At 36.1% G+C, this 11,851-nt stretch overlaps 2 long non-coding RNA genes across 7 annotated transcripts; one reads left to right on the forward strand and one right to left on the reverse strand.

The window, feature by feature from the left end:
* Positions 1-3,103: 3,103 nt before the first annotated feature.
* Positions 3,104-5,930, forward strand: LOC147479842 (uncharacterized). Its single transcript, XR_015205864.1, has 4 exons — positions 3,104-3,681; positions 3,956-4,026; positions 4,636-4,692; positions 4,770-5,930. It is a non-coding gene; the product is annotated as an uncharacterized LOC147479842 (long non-coding RNA).
* A 51-nt stretch (positions 5,931-5,981) lies between these two features.
* Positions 5,982-11,149, reverse strand: LOC147479843 (uncharacterized). Of its 6 annotated transcripts, none has more exons than XR_015205859.1 (9): positions 10,876-11,149; positions 10,021-10,104; positions 9,695-9,790; positions 9,423-9,563; positions 9,093-9,214; positions 8,913-9,006; positions 7,932-7,982; positions 7,781-7,848; positions 5,982-6,860 (listed from the first exon to the last, which is right to left on the reverse strand). It is a non-coding gene; the product is annotated as an uncharacterized LOC147479843 (long non-coding RNA). The 6 variants fall into 6 exon arrangements; XR_015205861.1 differs by lacking the exon at positions 10,876-11,149 and having other exon boundaries at positions 5,982-6,674; positions 6,753-6,860; positions 10,021-10,704; XR_015205863.1 differs by lacking the exon at positions 10,876-11,149 and having other exon boundaries at positions 9,423-9,481; positions 10,021-10,704.
* Between the last annotated feature and the right edge of the window lie 702 nt (positions 11,150-11,851).

Below are 11,851 nucleotides of genomic sequence, written 5' to 3' on the forward strand. Positions count from 1 at the left end.
TTGTTTTGTATATAAGAAATATCGTTGATATATTAATAAAAATCGGTCAAAGATTGGTCAAAGTCAACGATCTATATTGGATATATTATAAAATATCAGATATATAATGTGTCTATATATTCATCCAATATATTGCAATATATCCATATCGGATACCTACAAAACCAAGATATATTGGCGATATTTTGGTCCTTGTGTCGCTACACAAGTACACATATGAATCCCATGACTAGTCATCAAGCAAGGAGTTATGGTTAGTCAACAACTCGCAAGGAGCTCAAGCTTGCTTATAAACTCTTTCTTGGGTAGCCCAAAACATAAATTTTCAATGATTTAATCCTCAAAGTGAATAGGAAGATTTCTAGTTGGAAAAACAAAATTTTATCACAAGCTGTAAGAACAGTTCTCATTAAGTCCATAAACCCTGCCATGCCTGTCTATCATATGAGCACTTTCCTTTTACCAATAGGAATTACTGAAAAAATAAATGTCATTCAAAGAGATTTCTGGTGGGGAAAACAACCAGAAAAAAAATAATCCTTACTATCTTAAAACTTGGTCTTTCATATGTCAATCCAAAAGAGTCGGAGGTCTTGGCATTAGAGATTTGAGACTAAATAATTTGGCTCATGCCTTACTAGAATTTCCTGGCAAATTATAACAAATCCTAATTCCTTAGTAGCTTCACAGCTCAAGAGTAAGTATTTTCCACATAATAACATCTTACAGGCTTCCAGAAAAAATGGATCCTCCTAGTTTTGGCAAGGTGTGTTGTATATTCTACCTCTTATTAGAGATAACTCCACATGGCATGTTGGAACAGGTACAAGCATAAACATATGGGAAGACTCATGGCTACCATTTGGTAAAATCCCTCCATCATATCCTGTTAATATTAATTACACTACTGTCTCATATTTGATTAATCAACACAGTAGAACATGTAATTCTTCTATTGTACATTTTCTTTTTTTATCATGAAACTGATATGCATATTCATAATGTTTATCTCTCTACTAGAAATCTAGTAGACTCTTTACACTTGAACCTTACTAAAAAAAGGCATATATAATGTTAAATCTATGTATAATAAACTAAGCATGTCTGTAAATATGTTTGTAAACCATTCTACCACTCTTTCTTTTTGGCACAATGCTAATTTGCCCAGACAAACTCTCCTGGCATGGAAATTCTATCATGATATTGTCCCTACTAGAGATCACTTATCGTGTATTATGTTTATATCAGATAAAACTTGTCTTCTATGTGGAAATTGTTTAGAAAGTGTTCACCATATTCTTCTGATCTGCCCTTTCACTAGAGCTTTGTGGTTTCGAACACCTTGGTTGTTTCGACTTGAGGAGTTCAAACTATACTCTTCTAAGAAGTGGATTGACATTTGGTTCAAGCCACCCACTGATTGGCCAATAGAGACTAAACAGTGGAGATGGATTGACATTTGGTTCAAGCCACCCACTGATTGGCCAATAGAGACTAAACAGTGGACAAAATTCTGCCTTCTTCTATACTATAACATTTGGATGGACAGATATAACATCCTTCATAACAAGACTACACCTTCTTTGACCAGAAATAGAAAAGTCCTCATAATTTTTTTTGATGAACTTATTATACCCACCCCAAACTCTAACAATCTGCTGCTTTTTCGCCTCCCTGTTAACTGAAATCCACCTCCTCCTGACCATCTAAAGTTGAATGTAAATTCTAGTTTTAATATAACAAATAAGCAAGCAGTTTATGGGTATGTTTTGAGAGATCACAAAGGGAAATTGGCTGCTGCAGGAACAAACACAAGCTAATCATCCAATGCAGAAGAATCGGAATGTCGAGGACTTCTCAGTGCCCTTAGTTGGTGCTCCAACAACCACTCCATAAAGCTTCAAGTGGAGATGGATGCGAAAGTTGTAGTCGAATTTCTGGAAAACAAAGCAACCAATCTAACTTGGACAACACAAATGATATTGTCGGATGCAGCAAAACTTTTTGAACTTTTATGTTATGTAGATATTAAGTATGTACACAGAAGTGGAAACTTAGTTGCTCACAAGCTAGCTACTTACACTTCTAGAAATCCACAATCTAACAACTGGACACTCATCCCTCAAAACCTAGAGGTGGACTACTAGTTTTTATTTCCCAGTATTAGTTGTCAAATAGCTCCAATATGACTGAAACAAAGCCTGAAGCATGACAATGCAAATGTAACCCCTTGTTGATATTAATAAAATATTTGATTATATATATATATATATATATATATATATATATATATATATATATATATATATATATATATATATATATATATATATATATATATATATATATATATATATATCCATTATTAGTTGTCAAATAGCTCCAATATGACTGAAACAAAGCCCTAAGCATGACAATGCAAATGTAACCCTTGTTGATATTAATAAAATATTTGAGTATATATATACTCAAATATTTTATTAATATCATATATGCATATAATATAATATTATACATTATTATACATTATGTCATATATACATTATAATATATCATATATACATTATGTATAATATATAATATATAATATAATATATTATAATATAATATATAATACATATAATATATATTATACACACATATATATATAGGGGATGGTTATATGAACTCCACCTTATAAATGACTCCAAAGTTACTCCACTCATAATAAAATGAACTTACAAAAATGAACTGAGTACTAATTTTTTGTGGATGTGTACATCTCATGATGGAGAACACCCCACCAAAAAAAATCAGCTCAATTGAATATGTCTAACCTTGTCAAAAATTGTATCGAAATTAAAAAAAAATCCTGACCGTTGGATAATTTCATAACTTTCTAAATGATTTTTGATGAGGTTGTACATCTTCAAATGAGCTGATTTTTTGTGAGGATGATCTCTATTGTGTGGAAAACATCTCCACCAAAAATCAGCTTCTAGTTCATTGAGTTAAGTGGTGGAGTTCATTTGGAGTTCGTTTTAGTGGAGTTCATATAACCATCCCCATCTTTATATATATATAATAGCAGTCTCTTTTCCTGCTCTATGAGGGTGTCCACGTAGGCAAATCAGGATGGATTGAGAAAAAAGTGGAGAAAAAACTGGCCGAACCAAAACCCACCGAATCTTTGTTTCGTTTTAAAACACCGTAATTCACATACCTTCTTTATCCCATATCCCATATCTGCATACCCTTGCTCCTGAAACACCAAAACATCAAATCCCCAATAACATTCTATAAACGTCTCGAGCCACGAAGGATTTTTAGAACCCTAAAAACGTTATCCTCCCTCCCTCTGCAGCGATCACTCCATTTTTCAAGTCTCCCATCTAATCATCTAATCAATGACTATCATTTCAGAGACCTTCTCTAAATTCTTAATCTACCTTGCCGAAGATTGGTTCTGAAAAGGTCGAGAATGAGCTCCATTAGGTACGAATCCATCAAAGTTTTCAGTCCTGTAATACACTATTTTTCACCTTAACTCCTTGACCATTTTCTTCCAATATAACAAAAAGCACAATTTATAACTCCATAATGCCAAGAATTAAACATGGCTACTTCAAAGCTTGAGTTTCCACCAGTCACCACTTCGTCTCCTTTGAACATCTCAGACTTCGATCACACCCCTTCTTACTGGTAAGCCTTCTTTCTTTTTGCATGTGCGTTTGTTGTCGTTGTTGTTGTTGTATTTTAGAATGCTGGGTTTGGTTTGCTTTTGGTATTGGGATGATCTCATTTTTCACGTTATTGCAAAAGATTAATTACCTTTTGACACCGAGAAGAGTTTCAATTTAGCTGCATTAATTTTGGTTTTTTGTCTCCAAGTTTTATTATGCTGTCGATGATTTATTCCGTATGTGTGTTTTGATAATGAGTGTACTTCTATATTAAGGTGTGCTTTTAAATGCAGATTGCAGAATCTGTGTTTGGAATGCTGCTGATGGAAGTTTAGTCCATTCTTTGACTGGTCACAACGAATCTGTAAGTCTACTTTAGCTGGTAGAAAAGGAATAAGAAATCCCGAAGTTCAGAAAAATGATGCTACACTGTTCAAAATAAGCTGGTAAAAACGATGACACTGTTCGTAGCTTGCCTATATACGTTGGTGGTTTCTCACTTTTAGCTGTTCTTTTTAACTGCACTGTATGCGCTGTTCGCTGGGATTCTCACTATGAGGCCATGGAATAGTGGATTAAGAAAAAAGTGGAGAAAAAAGTGGCCGAACCACTTAAAAAGTAAAGTGGAGAAAAAAAACTGCGATAGATGTCTCCCACTTAAAATGGAAACCCCACCTCAAAAACCCACGACTGTTCCCAAAAAAAATTAAAAAAAATCCACGACTAAAATTAAAAATAACTCTTGAGATTCTCTACCCGCATTTAACCAAACTGTTAATCCGAGACGTGTGGAACCCTATGTTCCGTATCTTCCTCCCACAAATCGCCAGAAGCCCGAATCGTCATATGTCGTCCTGTTCAAGGGTTTATGCACCAGTGTGTTTGTACCAATTAGAGTTGGGTTTAAGGTGGGGAATACACAAAGTGTTTTTTTTTGTTTATTGATGATATTTCGTTTATTATTATGTTGTAGGATCTGGAGTCACAATTTATGAATGTTGATCTGACAGAACATTTCATAACTGACAGGGTACTTTTCCTTCTTATAAGTTTTAGTTTTTCTCTTTATGATTTGTTAAAATTATATGTTTTTTGTTTGAATTGTAGGTCTTTTAGAGTCGTGAAGAACTTATCGGATGGACTGGGCGAATAGGGATGGAAACTGGTTCCATTGTTGTGATCAAGAAATCTGATCATTCTTCAAAAGGAAGGACACCCAGGTTGTTCCTTGGTTGTGAAAGGAGTGAGAAGTTTGGTATACATAAGAAAATAGTTAAGGATCAACATGAGAAAAGGAAAAGAAAGATAAAGAGTGGCACAAAGAAGTGTGATTGTCCCTTCTTGCTTAGGGGGATTTACTTGCCTAGGTGTGATGATAAGTGGAAGGTGAGTGTTGAATGTGCTCTTCACAACCACCCGCCGAAGACCGACTTAGGGGGTCATACATATGGGGGTATGCTAACACCTGAGGAGCAAAAGGTTTTGTTTCAGATGACCTTACGTGAGTCAAGCCAAAACAGGTTCTTAATGTCATCAAAGAGCGAGATCCAAATAATTCTTCTAAGTTGCAACACATATACAATGCACGCGCCAGATAATAAGAAATGTTGAAAAGAAGATCACAGATGCAACAACTGATGCAATTGGTGGATGAGAACGACTACATTGAATGGAATATCTTGCAGAGTTAATTGATTATGAAAGCTCCTTGAACATAAGAAAATAGTGTCGGATTCAAACTCCTTGAACACGTTGGACTGGAAATGAACCTTCCTGTTATCAGTGAGTACCATTTCCTATTATTAAGATGTCAGCTCTTGCACTTTAGAGACGAATTCAAACTTTCTTTTTGCATGGAGGAAACTGATCGACATAAACGAGCTGGTGATGATGTTGAATATGCTTCATCTGCTAATGAAGGAACCGATGGCAACTGGAAAATTCAGAATAAGAGGAAAGATGCTAAAGAAGAAGAAGATGAAGGAGAATTGGAAAACAACAACCTTTCTACGTCTAAGAAACAACGTGTAGTGTGGTCAGTTGAGCTCCATCAACAGTTTGTCACTGCAGTGAACCAACTTGGAATTGGCAGTATGAACTTTGAGAAAATATTTATGGTTAGGAAAGATTTTTGTTGTCATTAATATGTAATGGTAATGTCAACAGTTTAGTTAATGGATGTGGTTGGCTGTTGGTATAAAATTTTACTCCTGTGGACAATTCTGATGTTTTTTATACAAGGTTCTCAGACATGTTTCTACGATTAAAGATTTTAGTTGTTGTTTCATTTGGATAGATCTTTTTTATTGTGGTTGCAACTTTTTCAAATGTTCTGCTGCATCGTATAACTAATCACATCTTGCACATCCACAAACATTCCCTTACAAGCGTATCCAACAACAAAAGTATTGTACATAAAAATGCAAGGCCTGATTCCCATAGCTATCATCTCTGACATTGTTCTCAGAGCCTCCTGCATGGGTCCTTGCGTGCAAAACCCTTTGCTCACATAGTTGTAAGATACAAGGTCTGGTTTCAATTTAACTTTATGTAGCCCCTTGAGGATCTCTTCTGCTTTCCAATAGTCTCCGCCACATGCATACATGTCCATCAAGCTGTTGTAGGTAATAAGATCTGGTTCCAAACCACTTTCACGGATTTTCTGCACCATTTCCTGTGGTTGGTTATACTTCCTGTTCTTTGCAAATATGGAAAGCATTGAATTGCAGACGACCAAGTCAGGTTTGTATCCTTTCTTTCCTAACTCTTTGAATGCTCCTCTCCATTCCCCTCAGTGCTCTGCACTTGGAATTTGCAAGAACGAGAGTTCTCAAGAGCATCCAACTTGGGAAGATCTCTCCACTGTAGATTTCTTCTTCAATTGCCTCTATCCCTCTAATATTCCCCCCCTTTGCATAACAATGAAGCATCAAGGACAGTGATGTTTCATTAGGCTTGAAGCCCTTGCTCTTCATGTCCAAAATCATTGCTTCTGCTGCTTTCGAATCACCTCTGTGGGCCAGCACATTCAGAAGTGAATTGTAAGTAGTAACTGAAGGTCTAAATCCCACTCTGATTATTTCATCATACATTTTTAATGCGACAATCCCTGAGCCACATTGACCATAAGCACTAATTAAAGTATTGAATGTATCACGGTCTGGCTCAAACCCGCAATTCTTCATTTCTTTAAAAACCCTGTTCACATACAAAAAATGCAAGCAGCAATTCAGCAAATATACATGTAATACAATTGTCTATAGGTGCCATTGGGGTAGTCTGTGAACAAGTTCGATAAAAAATGCATAATTTTGCTTTGTGACTGCTCTAGCAATATAGGCAAAGCTTATAGTGCTAAACTGTTTGCATATTGCTTCAGAGTTGCTTATACCTGTTTAAATTGGCTTATACCCGTATTTTCAGCATATTACATTAAAACATTAACCTACAAGCTACCTACTCATTTCTATATATTTAGCTACCTACAAGCTATCTAGGGCTTCTCCATATTTTCTTACGTCCGATTATGCCAAGAGATAGGGCCACATGAAAAATTTAAGAACTAACTGATGGTCTACGCAGGTCCTCGCTAGAAATATTCTGAGGACCAAGTCACAAGGTCTACACAGACAGCAAGGTTCATTACAATAAAACTAAGAAAAACCAACTGAATATCCAACTCTGACATGCATCGCACTCGACATTAGCTGGCTATAGGCTGTTACATGAGCTACAATCTGGCATGTGATGTGCTGTGTCAGCATCATTGTTTAAGAAAATTGTAAAACTTTGAGGCAGATTTTCAACTCAAAGTTGTTAAGCAGCATAGATCCCATCTATATTAGCGGCAGGGGTAACAACTAAAGCTTTCAAGCAGCATAACTCTATTGGACATCCAAAGCCTATCACAATACTAATCGTCAGGGGAAAATAGACTGATACACCTCACAGATACATTAATTGCTGATGTGATACATGAAATAGAATACATTTGATTCACAGATATTATTTACCCCGTTGAAACATCAAACAAGTACACAATTATTATTCATTTGGTGAGGTTCTCAAACAACAGGCAATGAAAATGATGCATTGCTTTCTCAACAGTGGGAGCATACCTGCCAGTGCAGTATGCTGGTGATTCCAGGCCCTTTTAAACACCTTCACACAATGTAATGTCTTCCATCTACAATAAATAGATAGAATTTTCAGGAAAAGGGAAGGGGGACACAAATTATTTCTTTAATAAAAGCATTTGACAGTTCAAACCTGGACTCTTTCACTTTCTGCTAAACTACTTTCAATAAAAGATTTGTCATCCTGAGGCATTAGATGAATTAAAAAATGAGATAGGTTCAACACTTCGACTATGGTTTTGACTTTTTAAGTGAACACCTATGTTAAATGAACTTAAAAATAATCCAAGTTGGATACGTATCCACATGTCCGTGTCGGACACATTGTATCTGATATACCTTGCTTTTTGATATTTCGCCATGTCAGACACTTCGTATCTATGCCAGATTTGGACACACCTATCTGTGTCACTGTAACTTAGGTGAAAACAAAACACAGAATCGGAGATTTTTCACTTATGGATACTATATTTTACGAAAAGGAAAACAATAGTATCCAACTTTATTAGGCGAAAAAGCATCGACAATGCGGATTTTTGTGATTGGCAAAGATGATCTTAATGATTTTCATACCAAAAGATCACTTCATTTGGAATTTTCAAACCACGACAAAAGCCTGAAAATTCTATGTAAAACTGATGAACTAAAAAATTTGAGAAATATTAAAAACTACGGGGTACATTTGGCAAGTTCAAACATTTCAAAACCACGTATGATGTTCTTCATGATGTCTAGATCAATCTCCGCAAACATCACATCTTAGTTCCATGCCATTGTATGATATAAGTGATCTTTAGGCGCTAGATTTACTCTTTCTAAAATAAGTGTGGTCAACATGGGTAGTACATGTTAAATCAATACTAATGCTTGAGTGACAAAGAAACTCCACTGCCTCAAACTCCAAACCATGTGATGAGCATGGGGAGACAAATGAGCATGGTGACAAATGACAAACTCACTGGACAAGAACGAACTTCAAATCCATGTGAAGCATTATTGATCTTTAAGTCACATGGGCTAGCCCAAGCCATATGGCACGGCAATGCCTGTTGCAATTTGCAAATTGTGGCGGTATAATGGAATCTACAGCCCATTCTATATAAATGCGACATACCTTGAGAGAAGATTCGAGAAAGTAGTTAAATATCACTTGGCACTTATTAGGCCCAAGTGGAAGTACTAGATTAGTATCCATCCAAGGACCGTACCTACAAAACCAAAACTTCGGCATTAGGGAAAAACTGTGTGAAGTAGGTGAGACAGGAAAATCAAGAATGAAACAGAAAGAGAGTACCTATTTATCATAAAGTTTGGGTAGACGAACGCATAAATGGCTTTTGATCCAAGTCGATCACACTCATCTTTATTTCCTGTCACTCCACTCTCACATATTTGGAGACTAACCTTCTCAAATATCTATGACATCAACAACACCAACAAACGAATATATTGCAAATTAAATGAGGAGAAACATTGAAGAAGAAGAAAAAAATGAAAATGGGGGAAAAAAAGAAAGAAAGGAAGAGAGAGTAAATCTCACAGCCAATTCCATTCTGAAGCATATCTATCACACAGTCTAAGATAATACTAAAAGGCCAAAATATTAAACAGGTAACGAACATACTGTTGTGGAATAGGACTCGAGCTTAAGGCCATATCAACCTCTTCCACAAATTCAAGTCACTGCTACAGCTTCCCATTAATCAAAAGCAAAGGGCCACTGGTCAGAGACTGGCTTCCGTTTGGATCATTCACAAGTTTCCAACTACAAGAAAACGCGCTTACATGTTTGCTTTGAATGATGAAAGATCCTAATCAACTCTTAAAAGAGGATCCTAAAGGGCAAGGGTACATGAGCTAATAAAAATTAATCTTACAAGTGCAAGATATCCTCACCTGTGCAGAAAGAATAAAGGTGAGACCCACATTCAGTCACTCTTCCAGAAATGCAGACGTGCAGCCATTAGAATCAATCTTTTCCCTTAGACGCCACTGTCACCAACAAAAATAGTAAATACTCAATATTGAGTTCGTATACAGTTAAAGGATTTGACAAGTCCCTTTCCCTGATAACTTCCAAAACATGTGGCTACACACGTTCCCACCAACACACCCACAGCCACACCAAGTCACCAACCACCCAGTATGTGGTGGAAGTATTTGCCAAATCCCTTCCCCAAATAATCACACACAACAATACTTCCTAGATATTGACAAATTACCTGACGGAGTATGTAATCATACCCAGCACTTGCTGTGATATCTCTTGACATGAGGTTAAACATGAAATCTGATGCAAAAGAAACCTGCACATCAAATGACGATAATAAACAAAATGATGATATAGCAGTAGTGACAGGTAACAACAAGGTCCTTTTTTAACAACATTAGCAAAAGTCACGAGAACTCAGGAGAGAAAAAAAGAGTCCCAATTAAACCCCTGCACATCCGAAATCCTATCTTCTCCTTTCACATTTTGTTTTCAAAGCACAAAAAACAAATGGCGAGTGTGCCTTCACTTCACATTGGTTCACCTACAAAGCTCTAATAAGAATAAACCCAAACTTCTCTTCAACACCAAACCCAATGCGCAGAACAAGAATTCAAGATAAGATTCTTGAAATATTCATGTCAACATTAAGTTCAACAATTACTGAAGGAAAAATTGTGTCTTGGATTAAATCTGAAGGTGATAAGTTATTGAAAGGCGAAAGCGTAATATGGATGTTGAAACATTTTATGATGGTAATTAGCTGCTATTGGATCTACTGCTTATCTTGCTGAAACCAAAGACGAGGGTCGAAGGCGGATTCGGCAGATGGCGAGGCGATTTCTAAGGAAGAAAAACAAGTTGAAGCCTCATTAGAGATTGTTAGTTCAATTCTCCACCATCACCCCCAGTGTCGAAACCTTATTTTTATAAATTTTACATGATTACATATTTTGTGTGTTTAAGATATAATTTTATTGGAACAAAACAACAATAAATTAAACCAAAACCTTAAACAGGTGCCAATCAAATTAAGGTTTTTGTATTGAGTTAAAGGTTTTATACAAAACTTAAAGTAATGACATACCTTATCTTCATCTTTGATTTTCAGCATAACAGTCGGCATATTTGAAGCTTAATAGAACACGAAGTGGGTTTTTGATAGTGAGAGAGTTCGAGGATAGAGATAGTAGAGAGACGTTGCTTATACAAATCCGAAACCTGTTTTAGTTTAGGATGAATCAACCCCATTTTCTGATGAGAGGAAGTTTTTGGAGCAATTTAGTGTTAAATGAAGCAAAATATGCGTGGGAAAAAGAGGTGGCAGAGTCAAATTTGAATAGAATTTGATATACAATGGCCGCTTAAAACATATGTTATAAAATTTGTTAGGCCTAGACCAATAGTAAATGTAGAGGTTTCTAAACACAATAACTTCTACACACAATAACTTCTACCCTATTTTGCAATGACGTGGACATTGACGCAAACACAGACGCAGCGACTCGGTTATATCTCAAAAATATAGGACGCGGACGCAGCAAAAGACGCGGAAATTAATTAATATTTATAATTTTATTTTATATAAATTGAACATTAAAAACTAAATTAAATGAATCAACAAAATTGAGTTTTTTAATATTATTTTGATTTATTTTTTATTTTTTTGGGTCAAAATCCGCATCCTAACCATGTTGACCCGCGTCCGGACTGCGTCTTGACCCGTGTCCAGTTTAGTTGACTGTGTTGACCGCGTCCGACGCCTATCCATGTCGCGTCCGTGTCCACGTCCACGTCCGACGCGTGGCCGACGCGGACACAGCCCATGGGTTGGTGCGTCCATGCTTTAGAGCTTCTACCTAATTGAAAAAAAAAAAAAAAAAAAAAAAAAAAAAAACTAATTTAAGATAGATAGGGTGATTTAGCTTTAGGTCCTCCCAATAATATGGGTATTTGCATTGGATCCAAAGTTTTTTGTTTCTTAGCTTTAGGTACCCCTTATCGTTAGTTGACCGTCATTTACCAAGTTTGACCGTCTGTTGTGGTGTGTCTGGTGTCATGCC

Source organism: Coptis chinensis, chromosome 8 (genome assembly GCF_015680905.1).
Source record: "Coptis chinensis isolate HL-2020 chromosome 8, ASM1568090v1, whole genome shotgun sequence".
Lineage (NCBI taxonomy): Eukaryota > Viridiplantae > Streptophyta > Magnoliopsida > Ranunculales > Ranunculaceae > Coptis > Coptis chinensis.